The sequence below is a fragment of the Vidua macroura genome, chromosome 8 (genome assembly GCF_024509145.1).
Source record: "Vidua macroura isolate BioBank_ID:100142 chromosome 8, ASM2450914v1, whole genome shotgun sequence".
Classification (NCBI taxonomy): Eukaryota; Metazoa; Chordata; class Aves; order Passeriformes; family Viduidae; genus Vidua; species Vidua macroura.
In genome coordinates, this window is record NC_071578.1 from 21,044,847 (window position 1) to 21,057,728 (window position 12,882).

Below are 12,882 nucleotides of genomic sequence, written 5' to 3' on the forward strand. Positions count from 1 at the left end.
GAAGAGCAGACATTAAGTTATCTACTAGGGCTTCCACCTGTTAACATTTTTCAGAGAGGGGCCCTGTCTGGAAATAACTTTGTATTTCATGATGAACTCTATGTGCTTTACTGAACAGAACCAAGATGTGACTCATTGCTCTGAGCTGTGTAAATGCTAAACCTGTTTCAGCCATCGAGGCTCAGATTTGTCTGAAAATAGACAGACATCAGAGGTGGAGCAGAAAAGAGACAATAAAAATCTGGACTCTGGGTTTTGATTTTACCTGTAAGAAATGTTGGTGCTCTCTGGGTAATCTCAAGAAATATGCCACTATAAGGAAGACATCACAGAGTAGAAACAGCAGGCTCTACTTTCTAGAAGATAAGAAAATGTCTGTATAGGTCTCTGTTTAAGCCATCCTTCTCCCTCCTGCTGGTCACAAGATCATATCAGTGAGCACTGGGACAGTCACATTTGCTGATGACTCTATTTTAAAGTGAAATAACACATTTTATATTTGCATGAGGTTTATATATATATATATATATATAAGTCTCAAATTTCTTCAGTGTTACGTCATGAGATTCTAGAATTCCTTGAGTCAAACTTATCTGAATTTAAACATTATTTGGCTACAGGGGTCATAAAATCATGGTGCTTGATACATCAGAAAAAATACTAACAACAGTAATTCTATTTAATGTAGAGATTGTCAGTACCATTGAAAGATAAGACAAAGTAATTGTAATATTTTGGATAACTGTGCACACTAGTATTGGTTCTGCAAGAATCAAAAAAAAGGTGCAGTGCAGATAAAGATCACATGATGAGGTGTTGCTCCTACCGTGATAATACTGAAAATAAGTTAAATGTATGTATACAGAAAAAGACCCACAGCAGTACATAACCATCCATTTATGAGATCTGCTATGAAAATGGTTTGGGTTTGCCATAAAAGATTTCCTATCAAGGAAGATACAGTACAGCTGGAGAGTGGGAAGAAAGATTTATTTACCTCAGGAATGTGGCAGCTCAGGAAAATATCCTATCAGTGTACAACGGCAAGAATCAAGAAAATTACTAGAGACAGCATAGTTTAGCTGTATCCAGTGAGGAAGACAGAAAACTGGTGGAGGGCAGTTTTGACTATTAACAATTCAGAAGCTGCAGCATGAGGAAGTGGAGAGTGCACCAATACACAGGTTTAACCCTACTCCTCACATCCACACTGTTCCCCACAGTTCTGGGCAGTGTGACCTCCGCAGCACTTCCTCAGCCTGATGCCCAGCAGGGGTGGAGCAGATCCCTCACTCACACAGAGCTGCTACAAGCTCTCAGCACCGTCTCAGACCCGTGGCATACTGAGGGGTTGTGTGGTGCCGAGCCTTGTGAGTTAGAGTCAGTTCCTGAGTGGTCTCTAAGGGCCCTGATCTCTGTACCATCCAATAAATACTTTTCTAGGAATTTTAACAGATGCCCTATTTTCCCACCTTCAATTTTCTCCCCCAAAGTAAGAAATAACCTGCAGCCACAGTGACACAGCAGCTGCAGCTGATAGGCAACAATTCACTTTCCACAGGAGAGACGCTTGAGCTCCAGACTATAACAGTCTGGCAAAGGTACTGGCAGCAAGACAGCATTGCTTTCCAAAAGGAACTACAGGCTATTCTGTCTCTTCTGTTTGATGGGCATTCCTGACCCTGAACTAGTCTTTAACATTGCAGAGAAAAAATACAGCAATTAAAACTTCAAAAATAACTCAGTTCTGATATATGTACTTTTTCACATGGGCAGAGCATGTCAGCATGGTGAAATTATTTTAATAGATTTTAGTCTGAAAGAGATACAAGTATCATATTTCTGTCAAAAGAAAAGGAAAACTGGAAAAACCCAAAATTTAAAAATCCCTAGCAGCTATTGCCTCAAGGCTTTTTTCGGGGACAGGATAGACCATTTGTGCATTGGCCAGTTACACACTCAGTAATAATCGAGTGAAACAGGGCAAGGAGAAGGAATTCTTCTCCAAGCAGCTGTCACACTGAAGAACTTTCTTCTTGTATGACTTACACTGACAGAACAACTGAAACCAAGGTCTTTTCAAATAAACAATGCAAAAAGCCTGACTCAAGGAACTCTGAATCTGCATTTGGTTTCCCACAGAAAAACAGTATCTTTATACTTCCGGTCTGCATGTCTTATTTTAGACCACAGAAAGTATTTTCACAGATCACTTAGTGGAATGAAAAGCAGTGATTTGATGCTACAGGATCCCAAATCTTTTTTTCCACTAAAACAAAAAACATCTGATGGTAAAATCTTGTGGGTTTAGTTGCTGTAAAATTGGATTTGATTTGTTTTTTTAGCAATCTTCAACCTTATTATTTTTTAATCCTTCTCCTATTTTGTGTATGACAGCAAGTGTGGATGTACAGATTTCAGAAATACAGAACATTTCTGACAACTGTATTAAGCTGTTATCACAGCTGGTGTTGACAAGGAGAAAGCTTGCAATAAGCAAGCACTATCCTTACAAGAAATCTGGATGAAATATTTGCTGAGTTGCCTACACATGTTGCTAGAATCAATCATTGTTCAAAAGATTGTAGTAATCAGTGTCCCACAAAATTTAAAATCCAACAGTCTCCTAATTGTTGATGCTCTATTTCAGATAGCTTCAAGCCAAAGCCTGGGTTAAGTTTGTATTTGAATCCACTACAGCCACTGTCCCAAGCAAAAGACACCTGGTTCTTTCTATACTAAGAGTTTCATTACTTCTGAAAGTGCCAGCTAAAACCCAAACACATCTGCTTGGATTGTGTGCATGTGTGTATGTTTTGGAGGAGGTGTGGGGGTTTGGTTGGTTGGTTTGGTTTGTTTTTTAAGGACTATTCCTAACCAGACTTACGAAGACTAGTGAGAAAAGTTGGAATCTCCTGCTTTTATTCCTATTGTACCTGTACATCATATGCCACTCTGAGAATGTGCTCTTTATTCAGGCTCCTGATTGAACATCAAGGTTGCAAACAGACAGTCTTTACAAAGGTTCTCACATTGCCTCTTTCCAAATCTGAGTTCCTAACTGCAAGGAATTAATGAACAGGAAGAAAACTTTTCTTGGCTTTCACTCTCCAATCAAAATATGTAGGAGCAGCTGTCAAAAATAGCATTTTATTTATAAGCAGATAAGATGTGAGGTAGATACCAATGTGCAAAGAGCATTTGAAAGCCACTTCATAATTCCTTCTGAGACTTAAACTGCACTATAAAACAGTCCATTAAAAAGTATGAACTCTCTTCAACCATCAAATGGCCTGACACTTAAAAGAAATATTTCCAAAAGCCATCATAAAGATGATTGATATATTCTATACAGGTTTAGCTATTTAGCCACCACACAGCTTTAAGCTGGAGAAGGTAATACAGCTTCCCTGACAGTACTTGTTGCCAAAGCACTGTAGGACCTTGAGGGCCCCAAGGAAAACCAGGAACTTCTGCAGAAGTAGAGTTCATATTTATGAACTCCAGCATTCTGCACTGAAAAGCTCATTTCCCAAGCTGTAATAAGGTATGTTTTAGGAGTCATCATCTGGGAGATTATTAAGTCTCAGAAGGTACCAGAGTACCAGTAACTTTCTTTGCAATAGATTTATAGACATTATCCACAGTACAAAAATATTTGACATTAAATAGAAGAAAATTCTGAATCCCTTTCTAGGCTGGTGCTGGCCACTAATAAAGATAAACCCAATGCAAAGTAAATACAGTAATGAACTACCACATTTAATGGGGACAACAGAAAGTAAGTTGGATCCTGAAAAGTAATGTAGTATTGTAATTAAGAGTAGTGTTTTAATTAAGGATTATGACTTGAACTACTATCTGAGGTTTTAGAATTAGAGTGCCCCATTCCTGAGCTTTTCTCCCCAAATGAGATACAGGAATTAGGCATATTAATTTAAGAGTTTTTACGACATTAAATAATTAGAAAACTCAAAAACTAGTGTTCAGTTAGTAGCAATACAAATGCTAAGACAAAAACTGTAATTGTAGTCAGAAAAACTTAATGTTAAATTAGCTGAGATTAGAAAATTACCTAAACTGATGAAATGAAAGCAGATTTTTTTCATCAGATAATAAGGAGACAAAATTGTGCCTCTCAAAACAAAAGCCTGACAACAACACTCCAGGCATTAAACAAAAACCACTACTGAGTGTCTGAAGACAATGCAGTCACAGGGGAATTTCTTTTAAGCTTATCTAGCTGACCACGGAGTTTGTGGGTGTGAAGAGTTCTCTGCATTAGTATTCAGTTTTAATGCTTCTTTTGCACCACCTTTGTCAGGTCCAAGACAAAGCTACAGCCTAAGCAATACAGATGTGGGTGATGAATTTGTTTCAGACTGTGAGCTATTAACAAGTAGATTAGTCAATGGACTAAATGGGAGCGATGATACACAGGGTGTGAAGGGAGCCTGTCACTGAGTCTCCAGAAAGAGTTATGAACTGTACTTCTGAAGAGATTAAGGGTGATCTGTTTTTAAAAGGGATTTTAAAATAGCTTTTATCCACATGAATTATTTTTACTTCTTTTTAAAATCTTTACTTCATATAAATACTTTGAACTGAGAACTCTTGAGAATTCACAATTAATTTCACACCCCTGGGGTGTTGCTCTTCAAAAACTTGACTTTGCCACAGCTCACATTTTTGCAACACTGCAGATAATTTGAAATCTAGGGCATTGTTTGGTCTGTACGCCACAGTTACAGTTTCTGGTGTCCCTGCACAAGGTAAACTCACAAGAAACAAGGACAAAAAATAGCGTGAGCAGACATGACTCCAGGATCAAGAAAAGCACTTGTTTGCTTTCTCTCTTACAGAACTGGAAGTTGTACTGTTTCATCTACCTCGGTGTCTGCAGGCCAAATTCCAAACAAAGGCAAGGCCTTTGTGTCTTTACAGATGACAATACATAAATAAAATATATGTTTACACCACCTTATTGATTGTTTTCATAGTAACACTATACAGTTTCCACTGCAAGAATATCTGTGTTTCTGCTGACCTTCTGTGTGCTATTTGGTATATCCAGTTCTTCACCAAATAGAAAATTAATATTGTCCCACATGAAGTGGGCAGACTATTCCTAGAATTACTAGGGGAGATGGTATAAATGATCTGCTAGGAAAAGTTCACAGCTCTACTCTGCATGTTGGGACAACTTAGCAAATGAGCTGCACTGCCCTCAACTGCTGTTCCTATCAGGGATTTAAACATAACTAAGGGGATATGTTCACCTCTCAGAAGAATGCTAATAGAAGTTTTGTAACAGTAATAGACAGTTATTACCAAAAAGCATGTTGGAATGTAACAGACAATAAAAATTCTGTCCAAGAGCCCTATGTGAGCTGCTTGTTGTCTCCCAGAGTGTCTGAGAGCTTTGCAGACTCTTGGAGATATTCTGGAAGATGTTGAAACTCACCAGCAACACTCATGACTGAATGGATATTCCCCAACTTCCATCCTATACATTACTTATTCCTTTATGGCTCTTCACAAAGGAACCTCAGGCACACCAAGCTCTGTGCAGTTTTCTAGCCAGCACAGACTGTGCACTGTGTTTACCATAGTACTTTTTATTGTGTTCAGACACTGCTGACCTTATCTATTACTGAGCTACTACTTGCAACTTCTACAGAAGAAATTTATTCAGTTCAAGACATTGGATTTAGTTTTAACCAGACTAAGTAACGTTCAAAGTGTTTATGTACACAGTCCAAGGGCAGCTCCTGCTCTGCTTCACAGCTCCCTTTGCAATATCCAGGAGCACCTCTGCACTGTCAAGAGTGTTTAAGTCTAGACTGAATGTGTTTGGGAATAATGTGCACATACCTAAAAATATTATTCTGTTGCATTAGTCCTGGTAATGCTAAAACAGGGAAAGAGTCTCTAGATTTTTTTTCCTGGTCACAGAAGTTCTTTGAAGATCAGGGGTAAATTCCTTGTTCTATTACAATATGTGTGCATTCTATTAGTTAATTCAGTGATGAGGATTTCAGTAAAGATATTTCCTTGGGTGATTAGGACTTGGATAAAGTTTTGCAAAGTTGGGCTAAGTACTTAGGAAATCTGGGTCAAATAATGGCTTATGCAGAAATTATGGAAGACTGAGGTATAAGCTCCGATTTTTTTTTTTTCTTGTTTGAATATATATAAAGCTAGAAGCTTATATTAAATACTCTTTCACATGTTCAAATGTTCATATAAAAATTTGAGAGATATGCAGAAGACTTACAACAGTATAATTTACACAAAGTAAATAAACCACCCCCATGTAAGAAAGCTTTAACTATGCCAAACATTTCAAGAATGGGAGCTCAGAGAAAAAGACACTGCCAAGACATAAGTAGTATCACATCATTTCTATCTGAAATCTAACACCTATAGTTAAGAATTTAAGAGAAGGGATTCTCAGCCATGTATATTACTGGAGCCAGAGAGGTCAAAGTAATTAGCTTAGAATACCCAGAACTGGCAGAATAGAACTAACAGTGTTGAACACCTTGGGTGTTGCAACTCAGGTCTTTATTTACAGATGTATCCAAGACCATTGGCTAAAATCCATAATATGATTGGACTATGACACTAATTCTGAGACCACTTCTTGACACCTCTGAGTCTGATGTGCAATTACTCTCTTCATGTCAAATTACCTAAAATAAAAGCACATAGAGACAGTGCTCTCAAATATTTCAAAAAGAGGCAGTACAGACTAATTCTAAAAATATGACTTAGCAATTTCAGGCACTACTAAAGAAGGAAGAATTGTTTATTTTTAAAAAGTCTCAGTTCCTTCTTTTCTAAAGTAAGACTTATCCCATGCCAACCTCAGAAGAGAGTACTACACATTAGCTAATATCTAAACCATCCTTTGAAAAATACAGTGATGAATGAACTTGCAAAGCATACCTATAGATATAAGCAATACCATTACTTGCAGAGAAAACAGATAATCCACAACCATGGAGACCAATCTACCAGCAGATAAACTGATATTATTAGTGCTAAACAATACTTCCAGTTTCTTAATAACTGTAAATTTTGGCAGCAAAAAGATAGGAGTATTTACTGTTCATAATCTCAAATCATTATGTTGTATCTGTATTTCTTGCAGATTACAATGGGAATTTTGTGAGCTGGTCAGTTTTATAAATCCAAATACTTATGAATGTCATTTTGCCAGTATGTGAATCATGCAGCCTGTGAAATCCCACCCTAATGGGATTTTCATGTGTAGGGGAATGAATGTATCTGAATTCTGAACCAGCACTATTTCATGTCCAAAAGGAGTTTGCTTTATCTTCAGGTTACAACAAAAGTAACAGGAAGAATTCACTGCCACATTATTGGGGTGAAAAGAACACCCAGTCTCCTACCATAGGTGGGAACTCCTAAGTGGGGTTTCTTAAACCTTCCTCTGAAAGTGTCAGGACTGGCCACAGTCTGATTGAACTTGGAGGGGTTAGTGGTCAAGCTTTGACAACTGCTACCTTCCTGTGGAATGCCTGTGTAAGTATTTGTGCTCCTAGGAAAATGTACAGAGGAAGTACTTTATATTTCTTATCTCAAATGAAGATAACTTTCTCTGCCTTTGGAATACTAAGAAGTCTGAACACAGTGTGGCTGTAGGATGCTAGCTGGGAAACACAAAAGAGAAAAGAGAAACAGCCTGGAGATTCTCATGAAGCTCTGGAGCATTCCTTACATGTACATATTCCATATGCCATACATTTGCAGTAGCACTAGCAGTAGTGCCAAATTACCTCTTCTCACCATAGAAGCCATCTTCTGGCCATGGTACCTGTGAGAGAATACATTTCTAAGGGGTCAGCTGCCATCTGTTTGATTTTGCAGACCAAGGGGGCAGTGGCACCTTATTTCCCATGTATTGACCTGGTTCAAATTCAGTATACAGAGAAGGGGAAGAGAAACTAGAAAGAAACAGTAAAGTAGAAAGAAACAAAACTCCTTTGATTCTGGGTGAGGTGGAAGAGCCACACCCTAGATAGGGAGCAAAGAAGCACACTTCTCCCTTCTATAGTTTTTATCAGCTGCATGGTTAATTCCCTGGGATGCTCCTACAATGTCTATACAGTCAAATGTACTCAAAGTAAGCCAAAGTAAGCCATGAGTATTTAACAGTTTATAGCAGGCTCAAAGCTCATTGGAGGCAATTATCACCACTTTGAATATAAACTCCATTTATGTTTGCATGCACTTTTAAGTTGTTTTGTTATCAGTAAAAACCCCAAATTATTTTATCATAATGGCTACTCCTCTCCTTAGGTCTCTTTTTTGGTCTCAGCTTGTGCCAGAGTTGAATCTTTTCTAAATGATTCTTTCCAAATGTATGTCACCATTATAATTGTTGTCCTTTTTTTTCCCTTTTTTTATTTTTTTTCCCAGTATATATTAGCAGCTTTAGATGTTATCACAAGATGACTGAGCCTTGGACACTACGGACAGGTGCTGGGCAAGATTCTTTACATAGCTCTTCTGCGACAAGGCACCTCAACCCTTGGCCTCTAGCAGCTGTTGTTCTTCCAGTCCTGCATTTACTAAGGATTTCTCTCTCTGCTCTCTGCATGTCCATAATCCCTCTTGTTCTACTCCTGAACCTCCCAAGGTCTTGCCTTTATGCACTTCCTGCAGTTCCAGCCCTGGACTGGAGAGACCCTGAGCAGAATCTAAGCTATGCAAATTCAGCCTATTGGGCTGTTTGTGCGTCAGGGGGACTTTGCTTTTTTTTGTTTCTGTATTGGGTTTGAAGGGGGGGGGTTTAGTTGGGTTTGGGGGCATACATTTTTTTCTTTTTTTTTTTTTTTTAGATTTATTTGCTCTTTTCTTAATGTTTTCTTAATGTTCTCTTAGAGACACAGGTCTGAGTTGCAACTCTACTCCTTCCTATTTTGTGGGCTGAGACAGTAGAATGGCAGCAGCCAGGATGCAGTGTTTACACTTTCTCCTCTGTGGTGTAGCCTGCTGCATGGTTCCATATGATCTGCTGGGTTTCAGTGCAAAGGCCATGGTCCCCCACTCACACAGCATCTCTGTGTGCACCCACTTGTAACCACTAGAGGCTTTGTGAAAAAAGGATGTTTCTCTCAACTATAAAATCAATATATCTGCTTCGGTTTTTTTGCAATATCTGTGACATTATTGTTTCTTTAAAAATATATTCATGTTCTTTTTGTACTCACTTGTTAAATTGTTTTTTTAAGACGACTAATGACACTTGTTTGCTAGAGTGGAACAGGACTTAAATTTTCTTACAACCTAACCCCAAATGCACAAATTCAATGACCTTGTTATCTGTTGTGTAACCCTGATCAATGTCATGGACATAATAATCTCTTTCCTATTACATGTAAGACAGACCTCATGCAATGACATCTGCTCTTTCATTGGCAGGTTTATTTCCTATCATAACATGTGGCAATTGATATTTATATCTTATCTTGTCATTGTACTTTTGACATGCAATCAAAGGGTTCCCCAGAGTATTGGAGCCCTTTCTATAGCCACTTGAAGGGCACTTGCTCTTAGGGTTTGAGCCTCACAAATCCACAAACCATGATTCTCTTTGGACTTCAACTATTTAACTAACACTCCAGTATTTTGCAATGAGAGAGTTAACAGGAGAACCAGTCTTTGGTGTCCAGTGATGAAGGTTAGTTACTATGTTCGCCCCAGGATTGTCTCAGCTGCAAGATTTGGAAATCAGCTGTGCCATGGTGATACACTTCATAACCATCGAGGACCCCAATTAGTCCTCAGAAACTCACTGCCTGTACAGAGCTTTCCTGACAACAGCTACTGCAGCAAATGGCCTTCCCTGCTCAAACTCACATTTGGAAATACACTTAGTGATATAATTTTAAACTCTTCCTGAAAGTTATAGAAGTGCTGGTTTCCTACAGCAGCAGAAGGAAGTTGACATCCCAAGGGGTTTCTGTTGTGGACACATGAACTGTATGTACTCAGATGCGTGTGTGTGTGTGTAGTTTCTTAAAATGTTGTGCCTCAGTTTTGACTCATGTTTTTCCTCTCCTTTATCATTAATTTGAAATTAAAATATAGAAAGTATGTTATATCTATGTTTCCTATGTTCACTGTCATTTTATGGACAAACAAAATCTCCTTTCATGAAATCTCTCAGCTACTCAAAGCAGTTCTGTCAGTAGAATGCCTAAATAATGTTCCCAAAATAAGTTTTCTGTCTCAGTCCTGTGTTCAGAATCTGTTTTAACCTCATTTTCAGATCTAATTTTCCCAGGGTTTCTATTGCATTATATTCTCTCTGCCTTTGCTCCCCGTCTCCAAGAGAAACGCAAACCTAATTAAAGACACACAGCATTTTTAGCCTGTATTAGTTAGACACATTGTGATTGAAACTAGGCTTCCATGAAGCCATGGGAAGTTGTTTCCAGGCTTCTTTTTTAGGAGAGAGATGCCAAAACCTTAATCCCATAAGGAGATGCAAGGAAAATATTTCACAGAGAGTGCCATAAATACTGTCACCTGTGGGGCTGATCTGCTGGAAAGTAACTCTGCAGGGAAGGATCTCAGGGGTTATGGTGGACAAAAAGCTGTTCATGACCCAGCAGTGTGCCCTTGTGGACAAGAAAGCCAAGGGTATCATGGGGTGCCTTGGGAAGAGTATTGCCAGCAGGCTGAGGGAGGTGATCCTGTCCCTCTACTCAGTCCTAATGAGGAGCATCTGAAGCATTGTGTCCTGTTCTGGGCTCCCCAACAAATGAGAGACATGGAGCTCCTGGTGCAGGTCCAGCAGAAGATGACAAAGATGATTAAGGGACTGGATCATCTCTCTTATGAGGAAAGGCTGAGGGAGCTGGGCCTGATCAGCCTCGAGAAGAGACCACTAAGAGGGGATCTCATCCATGTCTGTAAGTGTCTTAAGGGAGGGTGTTGAAAGGATGGATCCAGGCTCTGCTTGGTTGTGCTGGGCAACAGCACAAGAAGCAACAGGCAGAAATTGATACACAGGAAGTTCCACCTGAACATGAGGAAGACCTTTAATGTGCAGGTGACCAAGCACTGGAACAGATTGTGCAGAGAGGCTGTGGAGTCTCCCTCACTGGAAATATTCAAGAACTATTTGGAAGCAATCCTGTGCAATGTGTCCTGCTTGAGCAGAGAGGTTGAACCACATGACCTCACCTGTGATCCCTTCCCAACCTTACCCATTTTGTGATAAGCATGTCAATCAGGTGCACGGGGGTACATATATTAATATATTAATATATTTATGTACATATATTTAATATATAATGTGCATATATTTAATATATGTACAATTATTTTCTTACAGCTCATGTTTTGCATGATAAAATCATGCATAGCATTTAAAAGTTTGCTCAGCAAGTAGTCCCTGCCACATGACTAGATGCAAGCCCACTCCATGACCTGATCTACAGCTGTGCTTCTCAGATCGCTGTGCCCATGGTTGTCCATAGTGCCAAGATATGATGACACAGCATGTGTTGTTTTTCTTCACATTATCACTAATTATCAAATGGGAATAGTACTGTGTTTATACAATATATATCTGTTGCAACAGAGACGAGTCAATTCTAGGGAGAGGAAAAGCTCAGTCACAGAAAAGAGGATGTAATGGGAACAGCAGATAAGTTACTTTCATGGCACACATCATCACCCTGGTTTCTTATTACCCTGACACAAATTTTGGTCCTTCTTTCACGAATAGTGGTGCTAGAGTAGAACCATTTCCCTGGAACAACATGAAGATGCCCAGTCAGGCCATGTGCGTCATCTAGCACAGTATGCTGACTCTGATGGTGGTCAACAGTAAATGTCTATGAAAGAGTACAAAAGAGGGGGAAAGAATAAAATATCAATTCCCAAATACATATGTTCAGCTGAAAAATCTAAAGCTGTGGATTTGAACTAAAAATAGTGTGTCTATGTATATAATAGACCCTGACGGGTCTATTTGTGAATTTGTACAAATGGCTTTTGAATTTTTTTTTCATAAAAGCTTTTGGAATCAATAACTTTTTTGATGATGATACAGTGAAAATATATCTCTACTGAAGTTATAAGCACTTAGCATTCAGAACCCCTTATTTTGTAATTTATAGCTATATGTAGCACTTCTTTTTTTAATTCTTCAACTAAAGTCTGAACAGTTTTTAGCATGTACTGAGAGGAGGAATCTTTAACATCACAAAATAATTTTTGGACTCCATGATCATGTACAGGAATGGAGGCTGAAAACCAGAAACAAATCAGGCATTAGGGTTTAAGACCTTTGATGCATAAAATACATGTGCCAAACAGCAGCCACACATTATTCTTACAGAATAATGTCCAAAATCTCTTCAGTTGGGCAGAAAACAACTATCCATGTTGCTACGTTCCTATTTTGAACATCTCTGAATGGGTATAATTTAGTAGCACTCCTGCTAAATCTTTCACTGATGGCACAGTAGCAGATTCTCTATGACTGAACTTTAACATATGAACCTAATTTGAGAGACTTGTGACTTGAAATTTAGGAGCCCTTTCCACTACAAACTGTACTGTTCATCAACCTGAGAAGTGTTGATGCTTTTACCTAATGATATATAAATAATACACTCTTACATGGACCACCATATAAGAACCACCACTCTTATATGGACCACCTTAAAGAAACTCAAATTCACTCATTGTTTAGACAGCAGAGTCAGTTCAAGAAGTCTGAAACACATTGCAATCAATTCTCATTTTCTGACAGAACACAAGACATTTCCTTTAAGGAGTTTAAAAAGAAAAATAGAATCTATTGCTCCATCTTCACCTTAACAGTGTCCCAGG

General features: G+C 38.6%; 1 long non-coding RNA gene across 1 annotated transcript in view; it reads right to left on the bottom strand.

The window, feature by feature from the left end:
- The window catches only part of LOC128810527 (uncharacterized), a 56,352-nt gene that overhangs the window by 34,883 nt on the left and 8,587 nt on the right, over positions 1–12,882 (bottom strand). The gene's annotated exons all lie outside the window — the stretch shown is intronic.